General features: G+C 42.4%; 2 long non-coding RNA genes across 2 annotated transcripts; one reads left to right on the top strand and one right to left on the bottom strand.

Moving 5' to 3' along the window:
* Nucleotides 1–2,767: 2,767 nt before the first annotated feature.
* Nucleotides 2,768–10,725, top strand: LOC310761296. Its single transcript, XR_014547347.1, has 3 exons — nt 2,768–2,827; nt 7,740–9,229; nt 9,961–10,725. It is a non-coding gene; the product is annotated as an uncharacterized lncRNA (long non-coding RNA).
* Nucleotides 8,518–9,948, bottom strand: LOC310761354. Its single transcript, XR_014547421.1, has 2 exons — nt 9,345–9,948; nt 8,518–8,869 (listed from the first exon to the last, which is right to left on the bottom strand). It is a non-coding gene; the product is annotated as an uncharacterized lncRNA (long non-coding RNA).
* Nucleotides 10,726–12,996: the final 2,271 nt, after the last annotated feature.

Raw genomic sequence — 12,996 nt, 5'->3', positions numbered from 1 at the left:
AATGAGCTTGGTGGATCAGGGGAATGCTGTAGATGTGGTGTATATTGATTTCAGTAAGGGTTTTGTCATTGTTCCCCATGAAATCCTTGTGGAGGAGTTGGAAAAACATGGGCTGGATGAGGTAACTGCTAGGTGGATTTGTGGTTGCTTGACTGACCGATCCCAGAGAGTGCTCACTAATGGTTCCTCATCATTCTGGAAAACAAGTGACAAGTGACATTCTTTCCTGGGCTCATTGTTGTTCAATATCTTTATAAACAACTTGGATGATGGAATGGATGCAGATGACACCAAATTGGGTTTCAAGATTACCTTAACAGATTGTAGTATTGAGCCCAAACTAACAAAATAAAATTCAATAGGGACAAATTTCAGGTTCTACACTTAGGCAGGAAGAAACAGCTTTACAAATATAAGGCAGGAGACTCCTGGCTTGCCAGTAGTACATGTGGAAAGGATCTATGGGTCTTAGTAGACTACAAGCTTAATGTGACTCCATAGTGTGATGCAGCCGCAGCAAAAAAAAAGTGAATGCTATTCTAGACTGCATTAACAGAAGTATTGTGTCCCAGTCAATGGAAGTCATAGTACCACTTTATTCTGCCTTGGAGTCTTGTTTCCTGTTCTGGGCACCACAATTTAAGAAGGCTATTGACAAGCTGGAATATGTGCAGAGGAAAGCAACCAAGATGATCAAGGATCTTATGAGGAATGGTTGAGGGAGCTGGGTATGTTTAGCCAGCAAAAGAGGACATTGAGAGGAGATATGACAGCCATCTTCAATTCTCTAAAGGGCTATTGCATGGAAGAGGGAGCAAGCTTGCTTTTTCTTGCTCCGGAAAGAGGACCCGAACAAGGCAGGAAGAGAATCCAATTAAGGAAGGAGAATCCAATTAAACATCAGGAAGAACTTTCTGATGGCAAGAGCTGTTTGACAGTGGAACTGACACACTTGGAAGGTGGTGGACTCTCTTTCACTGGATGTTTTAAAGCAGAGGTTGGATGGCCATCTGTCATAGATGAGTTGTTGAGATTCCTACATTTCAGGGGTTGGACTAAGAGGCCCTTTCAATTCTACAATTCTATGATTCTGTGATCATTGGGTTGTCATCTGGAGACCAGTATTAATGTTGCTTTAGGAGTGCTCCCAGCTAGTTATTCCTCTCTGCCATGGACAGCATAGTGATCTATTACTCTCTGTTAAAAACAAACAATCCCAACTTTTTTATTTATTTATTGCACCATATAAACATGGTTTAATGGCATACTAAAGTACTTCCTTGCAGGAAGAAATCAATATGTTTGCTCAGCCAAATTCTCATGGACTTGAGCTTTTTAGGAAATAATATTTTATAAGGCAATCTAGAAACAAGAACATGAGATGTTCTTAGCTCTGTGCAGCACATAAAACATTTATAGGTACCTAATGAATGATATTACTACTTATAATGGATAAAAGGTCTTTGAAGACACACGCACAAACACATACACACACATTTAAACATGACCAAGAAGAAAAGGGTCGTTGTGTGTGGGAGCCATAGCTGGGTCTCTCAACATTTGTGGCAATGAAAAAGGGGAATTGGTTTTACTGCTCTGATCAAATTTGGAACCCTCCACAACAGCCTTAGAGTTAATAGTCGTCCCTGCCCCTTGAAACAAAATATGAGACATAGTAGAGGTGACTAAAGCAGCCTCTCATCCTGCACCCCAGATTCAGTATGGACTATTATTTAATTCTCATTAAGCAAATGTACCACAAACTGCTATTGATTTAGTTTTGCTTGCACTGTTGTTACTTGAGCAAATCACTTTTGATGCTAGTGACTTGAGTAATTATTTTCCTGCCCTAAAGAGATTTACAATTGAGATTGATAACTTTGTGGTACTGATGTACAAATGAATACATAATACATTCTAAATGTATTTGTAACTGTCTTTTTATCCTTTCTTTTCTCGACCCAGCAGCCACAATTGCTTGAGAGTGTGTGCCAGGGTATTTCTATTCAGTTTTTGAATATGTGAAATTAAGAAATCAAACCTTTTCAGCCTCTAAGTGAATTTTTGCAATTCAAAATGTAAAGCAGTTGTGGCTTTTACAATGCCACACATTTTTGTAGCCTTGAAACCAAAGGAAATGAATAGTTAAAAATCAATGAGTGATTTCAAGAGCTCTCTTTCTTCAGTGCTTCATCAATTGCTCTTCATGCAACCCTCTTTCACAGACAAGCAGTCTGAGGCAGAACGTGAAGTTGAGCACACAATGGTCTAATAGGAAAGGGGAAATTTCAGGTACAAATATGAATTGGCAATGGATGGATCCATGGTGTGTCCATCTATTCTCATTCCTAATGACCACATATTTTCTCTAGTTGTGCAAATAGGTGAGCTAGTTGTGCAAATAGGTGAGCAGGTACATTGCAGTGTACTTACAGAGTATGTATTTAGATAGGGGCAGTGAACTCCAGGCAGCTGAATGGGGTCAGCCATTCACTTCTGGAGACTCCTGTGACAATAAAAATGTGATCCAGACACCTGGCTTATAAAATGGGGGAAAGGAATAATAAAACAGTTTATTTTGTTGATGGTTGATGCTTAATGCTCCACCGCACCTCAGCTTGTCAAGGTTCTGAGACTCAAGGGACAGAGGCTAGAAGCTGAAAGAGGGATTCTGATTGGACAAGATAGAGCTCAGTGAAGGATGGCACGTGGTGGATCAGGGGGGCAGATCCAGATGCCCTGATCCATTGTGATACGTATCAGCAAGATAAGGCAATAGCTATGCAAGACAGACTCTCTTCTCTCTGTGATGTTGATGAGCTGACAGGTCAGCTGGGATCTTTTATGCTTCTTCCCTCCTCCCTCACCCTTTACCTCACATAGTTGGGAATGGGGAGAAGAAGCAGCTAAGAAAAATGGAGCAGGATGGAAGTGGGATAGGGTGGGTGAGGGAGGGATTGTGGGGTATATAGGGGGGCACTTGCTTATGCTGCAGGCAGGAATGAGTCTTTTTTAATTTCTTGTTTGCTATATTTACTCCCCATCCTCAAAAACAATCACCAAACTGGAAACTTCCCCATTATTGTCGAATCCTGTGTGTGCTTACTCAGAAGTAGGTTGCACTCTAGTCAATGAGGCTTACTCCTGGGTAACATATGTAGGAGTGTAGCCTCAATCTGGGTGGGGGTTCTGTTTGCTAGCTCTCAGCTTTCCTCCAAGGAGCCCAGGTTTCTTCCCATCCCCAATTTATATTAGCAGTAACCCTGTGAGGTAGGTTACGGTCAGAGACAGTGACTAGCCCAAGGTCACTCAGTAAGCTTCTCTCCCAGATCCCAGCCCACTTAATACCCTTACTCCACATTGTTGAAAAGAAGGGTAGGGTGGGGTGAAGATATTCTTCCCCCCTTAAAAATACTCCGTAGCACCTTAAGAGCAGCCAATTTAGGCTGCAATCGTGTACATACTAACCAGGGTCAGGGAATAAGCCCTGTGGAATTCAGTGGGGCTTATGTCAGTGTAGACATATATGGCAGTGAACATTGTGGCATAAACCCACTCCTGCCCATATTAGGCTATGTTACACAAAATTTGTTTGTTAGTTGTTAGTGTAACATTGATGGACAGGAATGCCACCTCTGGAATATATTGTGCAGGAGTGCAATCCTACAAACACCTACTCAGAATTAAGCCTCATTGAGTTAAATGAGAAAGTTTATAAGACTGCAGGTGAAGTTCCACCTCTGTCAGGAATTCACTTTGAGGCGAAGAAATTAAGAGAAATGAACTTTTTCTGGATGCATTGAAACAATGGAGGGGGCAACACATTTCTAGACTAAGTTTCCAATGACAAGAGAGGGAGTAACATTGATTCTGATGGTTGTACTTTTGATATGTGCATTTTCTGTATACCTCCAAGGTACTCCCTGTGGCATGCATGGTCCTCCCCCTCCTCATTTTGTAAACACAAGAGCACTGTGGGGCAGGGCAGGCTGCAATGCCTTATGGTAGGACTGCATGCTTTCAACTTTTCACCCAAAGCTCCTTTTTAACAGTGCTCACAGCATTACATCTCCACATGTACTGTGTTGAATATGCATGGCATATCAAAGATGATGCCTCTTCTTTGATTTTTTTCTGATTGATTATGCTGTGTCTATTTATATGGGTCATGTATGTGACAACCTTGTTACCTTGGCATATAAGCTCTACAATGTGGACCTTCCTGTGCCATTTTTGTACACGATATGCACACTTGCTTAATATAGAGATGAACTACAGTTAAATGATTATGAAAGGCTTTTTTTGAGAAATTGAATTTATTTTTTAAAAAACAGTATTTACTTTAATAGGGCAGCCTTTCATTTGCTATTCTGTCTTTGGCTTACATTAGTGCTTTTCTATTTGGTTCAACATGATAATAAGGTATTGTTAGGCCAGTCCTAGATTACCTTCTAATATCTCAGCACAGCAGGTGAAGCAGAAAATCCTTGTGGAGAACTGAAGTAAGTTATGTTTATGCAAAGTACCTCCCCCACCCAAAGATATTTGGAGATGACAGTAAAGGATGGATTCTATCACTTAACATACACATTTTTTGACTGTGAAAACACTGAAGTAGAGAACTGAGTAAACAGAAACAAGCAAAACTGAGAATAGTTTCTCAATAGTTTGTGCAATCTGTAGAAAATTCAGTCTATTAATATAATCTGCCTATAAATAGCATTAGTATACCATAATGAATCCTTTGGAGCGGAGCTGAGGCATACAAAATAAGTGGATTTACCCCCAACAAATTCAAATGTATATATATTTTCCTCTGGCAAAAGGGGGTTGCCATATTGGTCAAGATTTCTATCCCTTTATAGGTGTGGGGCCCTGAGGGAGGAGGGGTGTGGTTTGAGGAAGAAAGGGAAGGGGCAAGAGGGGCAAGAGCCCAAGGAAGCTGCAGTCTGCCCTGCCAATAGAGTACTGGTACCTTTTAATGCAGCCACTGGGTTTTTTAGGCAGTGGGGTTTCAGGCTGTGGGAGATTCTTTGGGGGAAGGTTCTCAGATCCTGTTTGGAGTTGTGGCAGAGGGTTCAGGAGTGAGACGCAGACTCTGGCGCCAACAGATCCACATGCTGAGAGCCAGGGCATGAATACATCTCCCACTCAGGTCTCCCATTATAGGATTCTGCAGCTGACAATTTCTGGTCTGCGGCCACAATGTCTGTGGATGGACTTAATTGCTAAAGCATTCATGTGGCACAAAAGGTAGCCTGCCCCTTGGTTTTGTTCCCACACATTGATCTTTTAGCCTTTCTTCTAGAGACCTTTAAAAGAATGCTAAATCTCTGACATTTCAAGTCAGACTCTTGGACCGAAAAGAAAAGGCCTTTTGGTCCAGGACAAAAAGCAATGCTTTAAATTTTTTGAAATGAAAAGCACTGCAAAGTACACAAATGCCCATCAGCCAAAACGGCTGCACAAAATATTCACTTAATTCAACATTCTCCTAGCAATTAGCATACTCTGCCCTTCTCAGCTAACTTCAAAAAGGCTCATTTTGCCAAATTGCCAAATTGCTGCTTCTTTGCCTTCACTTTTCCCAACCTCTTTTGCCCTCACTGCCCTTAACTTGTCTAGCTGTGGCAACCTTGTGATTTTGTTTTTGAATTACCACGAAATCACCATGTCAGACAGAGCATTTTTTTGGTGGCGGAGTGAAGATATAGCAGGTAGAGAAGATCCCTCACTCACCTTTGATGGAGACAAAGACAGAGTTGGCATCCCCAGGGGAAAAAATAGGTGAAAACATGTTGGCCAGGCCACATGGAAGAGTATTGGAAGGGTATTGCTGACATCTGTCTGTCTTGGGAATCAATCAAGGCATATGCCTTTGGGGGTGAAGTCAAACTGTTGCAGAGTTACAGCTCCTGCTGTGGTTGTGGAGTAGAAGCTGTTTTATAGTGTTTGAGGTAGAAATCAAATGACAACTACGATAACTACCACTGCTACTTATAGATAAAGAACAATGCATAGGAGCTACACATATTGCAAATGAGTTGACTAGCAAGCAAGGATATGCCTTGATTCTGCTGAAACCATTCCTTTAGTCTTCCTTTAAAAAGCTTGCTGGGTTGCTGCTTTGAGGCAAGGTACACGTGTGTGTGTGTGTGTGTGTGTGTGTGTGTGTGTGTTTTAATGACACAAGACCGCAGACTATTACAAGTCTGAGACATCACTCACAATTAACACATTCTCATTAGAACTTGGTGATTGCTCCCTTTGGGTGGGCAGACAGGCAGGGAAGCAGGCAAGTGGCTGTCTTTAAAACTAATGACAAAGCTGCTTTGTTAATTAGCCGGCAGGGGGTGGCCAATTTCCTGTCTGCCTATAAACCAGACACTGAGTGCAGCATCATTTCTATGAAGTGCGCTGCCTCTGATGTATTGGGTGTTTTAAGAGCAATGGTTTTCCAGATTGGGGACTTTCTTCCAGTAATCTAAAGCGCTACTGCTGTTGCATTTGCAAATTATTTTCTTCCTATTAAATCCCTAGTAAAAGGGCAGAGAGTACCATCAATGCAAGCTTCTCTATAAAGCTATGTACTTTTTCTCATTGCACTGTCTCGTCATCACATCTAGAGAAATGAGTGGGCATAGAAAAACTATTGTTCTCCCTGCCCCCTTTCCTTTTTCTGAATAAAAATCTAACACATTTATAGAACTAAAAAGAATTTCATCCAGACACACCAATTTTCTTTCACTCCCTTGTATACGCAATCATGTTCCTTAGCTCTTTTGTACTCAGGTGCCATTTTTTCACTGTTATAAAGGGGCTCCTGAGAGGACCTGAAATAATTACACATCACATTTAAAGAAAAATAATTTGAAAAACCTCAGGAAGAGGCTAGATTCAAAATGACCAATCAGAAAGCCTCAAAAGAAATGCCTGATGATGCCTTCCTTTCAGTTCTAAGGAAACATTTCTCAAAAGAAAGGCCATCATTAAACCCAGAGCATAAAACATTTGGGTGGAAAGGAGGAGGGAAACACTAAGCTGTTTAGCAATCTGGCTTCATCTCAGCTGAAAAGATATTGGTGGTCAGCAGGTCCAAGCATTCTTCACCTATTGTTGACCACCTGACCTTAAGAGATCCCCAGAAGACAAGCCACTCGCTTAGGAAACGGGAGCAGAAGATCACAGCCACCTCTACAAGTGGGGGCACGATGTTCCACCAAGAGCCATGCAAAATGCCATCAATTAAAATTCATTAGTCCAGAAGGAGTGTTGAGTGTGCACAGATGCTGCTATTACAAGTGTAACACCAGTAATTAGGAAGCAAAAGGAGGACTTCACAGCCTATACAATCTCTCTGTGCTTTCATATGCTTTGCCATAACTTAAATTTTGGTAGATTTCCCCTCCTTTGATCACAGATAAGGCTGAGTGATGTCTTACCTCATGCCAGTTTTCTTTTTGTGTATAAATCAAAAAAGCTATTCCCCCCTTTCAGCATGTAAGCATGCATTTGTTAGACTTCTCTGCACCACTTTTTCTGCTTCTTCTTTGCTATTTTTAAAAACTTTAATTTTTCAGTGTCTGAAAGTACTTATAAGAAACAATTCCCAAATATCCCCACCCCAAGAAGCATTCCATGCATGTACAATGTAAATGATACAGTATAAAATTAAGCAGGTTTATATAATAGTTTAGAGTTGATTATGTCAGTTAAGTGTCTTCTTTCCACCTTGACAGATTGTCTCAGAGTCAGCCGTGGGCAGTTGCTGATGCTCAGAACTGACTTGCTTTGATGCCATTTGATCCAATGGGCTGAGGTCACCCATGTGACTAGGTTGATGACATCATGTAGATATATCTGTCATGACTGTGTCATAATGCTACATCTGGTTGATGTTGTAATAGACACTCATGGCCAAATTCCAAGCGGCTTCACAGACAATAGGACTAAACAGCTCTCTGGGCAACGAGGCCAAAAGCAAAGAAAGCAAAGAAAAAGAAAGAAAGTGATGCCATGAAGCAGATACAGAAAATCTAAAAGGTGCTGAAAAACATAAAAACAAGGTGAATAATCCCCCCCCCCGCTGCCTGTAATTTAACTGACTGCTTCAAATATGCTAATTTGAAAGTGAATGCCAAACCTAGAGAATATTCAGTGCACCTTCAGCCAGAAGAAATATTTCCTGCCTTCTTTAACAAGTTCCTGGACTTCTGCTTTCTAATTTGGTTTAAGGCGCATAGCAAAAATCAATGAGATTACTGGATGGCAAGAAAAGTCCTGGGCTATTAAAAGTGCATTTAGTAATGATAGATGTCAATATTTAGTCAAGGAAAAAAAATTAAAGCCCATTTTATTCTTAATACATTTTCATGTGGCCTGTCATAGCTGACAGATGGCTTATCTCTTGGAGTACATCTGCAGTGTTCTGAAATAAATAGACTGCTGTCTTCAGGCTAGCTGGTAAAAAGTGCACAGCACCCAGAGCCAGAAATAAAGAGGCAAGACACAAGTAAGTGGGTTGAACGAGGACTACAATTTTTTAAACTTCAAGGCAGATATGATGAGAGACTGCGTGGGATGCTAGCTCTTCATGGATTAGTCCCACAGCTGGCCTGGTCAACTAACTGAGATGGCCTGCTGGCATGACTTGGCTCCCTCTAGAAACTGCAATTGTAAGTTACAGGTTTACATAGCAGGAAGACATAACTTCTTTTTAGGTAGATTTTATCACGTTGGGCCACCTTCAGTCTTGTTCCAGTTCTTCCAGACTTCCGAGTGTCCTGCTAGCACCCTTGTCAGCCAAGGTGATGTTTCTGGGCACCTTCCCATACTCATGCTGCCACCGGTATTTCCCGCTGTCTACCTTCTGGCAAAAAGACACGACACAAGAAGAAAGCAAGACATGAACAAAATGGCCACAGCCAGTCAGTTGACGTATCACAGTTAAAGGCCAACCCAAAAGACGGAACATCTCACAGGATGTGAAAAACATGCCAGCCATATGGCCAGTCAGGGATGACACCAAAATACCTTCCTGACTCACTGAAAGAGCCAACAGCCAGTCTGCTCCTTTATTCAAGTGTGGGAGTAGATTTGCCTGCCTGATTGCCCTGCCTGTAGCTAAATATAAGTGTGGGCCATGCCTTTCTCCCACAGTCTTATGAGACCTTCAAACCAAACCTCAGATCTTGCAAAACCGCAAGCAATATGCCTGTAACTTCACAGTGTAAGTAAGATCTTTTGGGCTGGGTGGTCCTAGGTAGCAGTGAGAAAATGAAGAGAACAGACATCAATAGGTGGGATTAGACATAACAAAGGTCTTATATATCCTGCACTCTCACATCCGGGAGATGAGGAGATGGCCAGTTATAGAGAGGGTTGTGCTTCCCTGGAAGGAGCATGTGTGCAGCTTGAGGGTGCTCCTGGCTTCAACACTGCCAATGAAGGCTCAGGTGGCCATGGTAGCTGGGAGTGCCTTTTTCCAGCTAAGGCCCCTTGTTGGACAGAAATGACTTGGCTACTGCACTCCATGCTCTGGTACCTTCCAGACTGCATTATTGTTATGTGCTCTGCATGGGGCTACACTTGAAGATGACTTGGAAACTTCAATTGGTCCAAAATGCAGTGGCCAGATTACTAGCTGTGGTTCATTTTGATGCCAAACTTCCCACAACAATTTGGATCCCATATAATCCCTGTTTTAAAACAGCTGCGTTGGTTGTTGGTTTGCTTCTGAGCTCAATTCAAGGTACTCATATTGGTGTTTAAATCCTTAAAATGACTCAGTCCCCAGCTATCTGAAAGACAACCTCCATCCCTACAGACCCTCTCAGGTGTTAGGATTAGCAGAGGGGGCCCTCTTGGTAGTTCCCCCACCCTCCAAAGCTCAGGGGATGGTGACCTAGGAGAAGGCATTCTCTGTGCCAGCTCCTAAATTATAGAACTTCTGCCCCACAGAATTGTGCCTGGAGTCTTCATTCTACAGTTTTCGGCAAATGCTGAAGATCCTTATCATGGCCTTTGAGACCTGGGATAGACAGTTGCAATCGAAATTATTAAACCCCTATAGCAAATCAGGTTTATTATCAAAATTTACAGACTGTCAGCTGTTTGCAATGAGCAAGCAAAACAAAAATAATTGAAATAGCTCAACATAATGGATGCTTCAAGTGGTTTCCCCAAATTCAGCTGGAAATGCAACTTATACTGGCTTCCCTAGTCTCACTATTATTCAACCCGCTGAACAGAATCCCTCACAACAGCACAGATACCACAAGTGTTGTCTCAAGCATACCTGATGCAACTAATCAAGGGCTTCAATAGTTGCGCTTGAGCTGCAACAATGAAATACCTGAACTGGCCAGGGGTTTGCTGAGTGTCAAATTTAGAAATGTTAGAAATATGGTTAAGTCAAGAGAATGATCCGAGAAGGTAAGAGAAGAGATCATTGCCCTTCACAAACAAGGAGCAGGATACAAAATTTTTTTGAGGGCACTGAATGTTCCGAGAGACACTGTTGGAAGCAACGTTTGCAAGTTCATAGTTAAAGGAACAGTGGTTACACTACCTGGATGGGGCAGAAGAAGGAAGCTATCTGTGGCAGAAACCAGTTTTCTATATCTTTTCAGGACCCGTTCTGTTTTTAGTGATAGCATTTTAAAATAATTGTCTGTTTTGAAAATGGTTTTTCATGTTGTATTTTGAATTGGAACCTGAGGGTGAAGGATGGGTAATAAATTAAAATTATGAACAACCACCACCACCAGAATATGTAATAACCTTATTCATGACACAGCATGTTCTCTACATCTACTCCCTTGGTACCAATTTGAATAATCTATCCTGGTGAGGTGATGTATCTAGGAAGACTGACTGTGCTCCAGATAGAGTCCAGTTGCTGTTGGGGGGGGGTAGGACAGGGGGTGCAGGGGGGACAACCTCTCTCTGATCCTGGGCTCAGCTGAGCTGTCATCTCAAACATGATGACTGCAGGGAACTGATAGGATGAAAGTGGGGTTGGAGAAAGGGCTTTTCTCGGCCTTCAACCCACCTGCTGCCATTTCCACCTGGCTAGGCAGGGCCACCACTCACTTCAGTCAGGGTGAGAGTGGTAGAGCGGCAGATCCAAAACACTTCTCAGGCCATCAGCTCAGTTCTCTGTAACTGACAACTAGCAGCTGTATTTGAGATGATATGGAGTGCTTTCTGTGCTGGTGTCTGTGAAGGCTAGCTACTTTCTGCCATTTTGTGTTCATGTTTTGGTAGGATCCAACTCCTTTTTGAGAGCTCCCCCCCAAAAAAGAGAGAGTTAATGAGCATTGCCATTCAAATAATGTGCATGCACTGTGTCTTGTGATCAATTCTGTGGGGCAAGGCTTGCATGAATTTTATTCAAGTTGGCACCACTGGCACTGATTGCAAGACTTGGGTCATAAAACACTGGCCATTTGGGGGCTTTCCTGTGGTTGGTGTCTCTGGTGCTCCCACCAGTGTCACTTTTCCTCGCCTGCCTGTTTGCAGCCAGAAGGGGGAGTTCTGGTAGTGGGCAATGCTGGTGTCACTCTGCAGGTGGTGGCAAGTGGGAAGTGAAATGAACCCAGTAGCTCAAAAGGTTCTGGACTGCTCTGCCAGACTGGAGGGAAGTTGCAGTGGTGCTGTCTTGCCTAGTCTGATGCCCTTGAAATGTTCTTCTCTTGCCTTGAAATAGGCTTAGTTCTTCTTAACAGATATAGAACATTGGTTCACTTAATATTTCAGCAGCTACCAGTGTGATATGAGGGTGGGTTACCTCTGCTCCTCTGACTTCCTTCCCCCACTGCAGGAGATGCCATTCCCTCTAGGGTAGGCTATTGAGTGATAGGGGCTTTTCAGAGAGGGCAGCCCAGCAAGGCCCTGACATACAATTTTATGTATTTAGTTCTAGTGGAAAAGAATCTTAGCTGAGCTACCTTTAAAAGATAAGAAACAATTCTCTTCAAAATTACACTTTGATTGAAGTGCAAAAGTTCAAAGCCAAAACCAGCTAAATATATAGTGGAGAAAATAGCACACATTCCTTAGTAATGAAAAGTATAGCAATTTATCACATGCTACATTCGTCTAGTTTGACTTTCATTTTTTATATATATCTAAAAGTTTTAAAAAAGGAAAATTATAGGTATATTTCATTGAAGCATAAAGAACTCCTGAAGGCTCATTGCAAACTCTCACCCCGCACGTGAAATGAAAAAAGAGGAGGAGGCAGTGGATTTAAGTAACTGCAGACAATCGGTATTGCAAATAATTGAAAATGCAAGATATCAATTAAGTTAATTGCAAGTAGCCACAGGTACCTTATCTTCGCCCATATTAAAATGCAAAGCAATTATTGCAAAGTTGTGATAAGAAATGTACACAATAAAATTCTAACTCCAGCCACAGAGAAGCTAACTTTTATGGCACAGAGCAGAAGTTAAAGCTATAGGGCACCATCAGCTAAGATGCTTCCCTGTGGAAGCTCCATTGACAAGAAAGGGGGTTTCATGATTTCCATAGAGGCCGGCAAAGGCAGCAGCAGGTGAGCCACACCTATGGGGAAGAAACATCTACAGCCTCTCATGGAGCATCTTGCACCCACATCCTCCATTTCTACTGCAGTGAACAGGTGACCTAGTAAGCAGAGTTACTGCGGTTGGTTGGTTGGTTGGATGGATCTTTTTAGCACACGTTTTAGAGCACAGCAAACTGTACAAGATGTCTGCATGCTCCACGTGGCATGGATGACGGCAGTAGGAAGGGACTCGCCTCTTGCTGCTCATTGAGTCAAGTGCTCAATTTCTGCTGCAGCAGAGAGGCAACCTGGGAATAGGTGTTCCTAGACTTTGTTAAACGGGATGTTTTGAATGCTGAGGCACCAACTATAAGGGATGATTGCGGGCAGTTCCTGGTGTGGCACTGCTGGATGGGCATGTCCCTTTGGTGAGAGGATGCAGCAATAAGGAAGGCCAAGATGAG

Source organism: Podarcis filfolensis (genome assembly GCF_964270895.1).
Source record: "Podarcis filfolensis genome assembly, chromosome: 4".
Taxonomy (NCBI): Eukaryota; Metazoa; Chordata; class Lepidosauria; order Squamata; family Lacertidae; genus Podarcis; species Podarcis filfolensis.
This window is presented reverse-complemented; position numbering and strand designations above follow the sequence as displayed.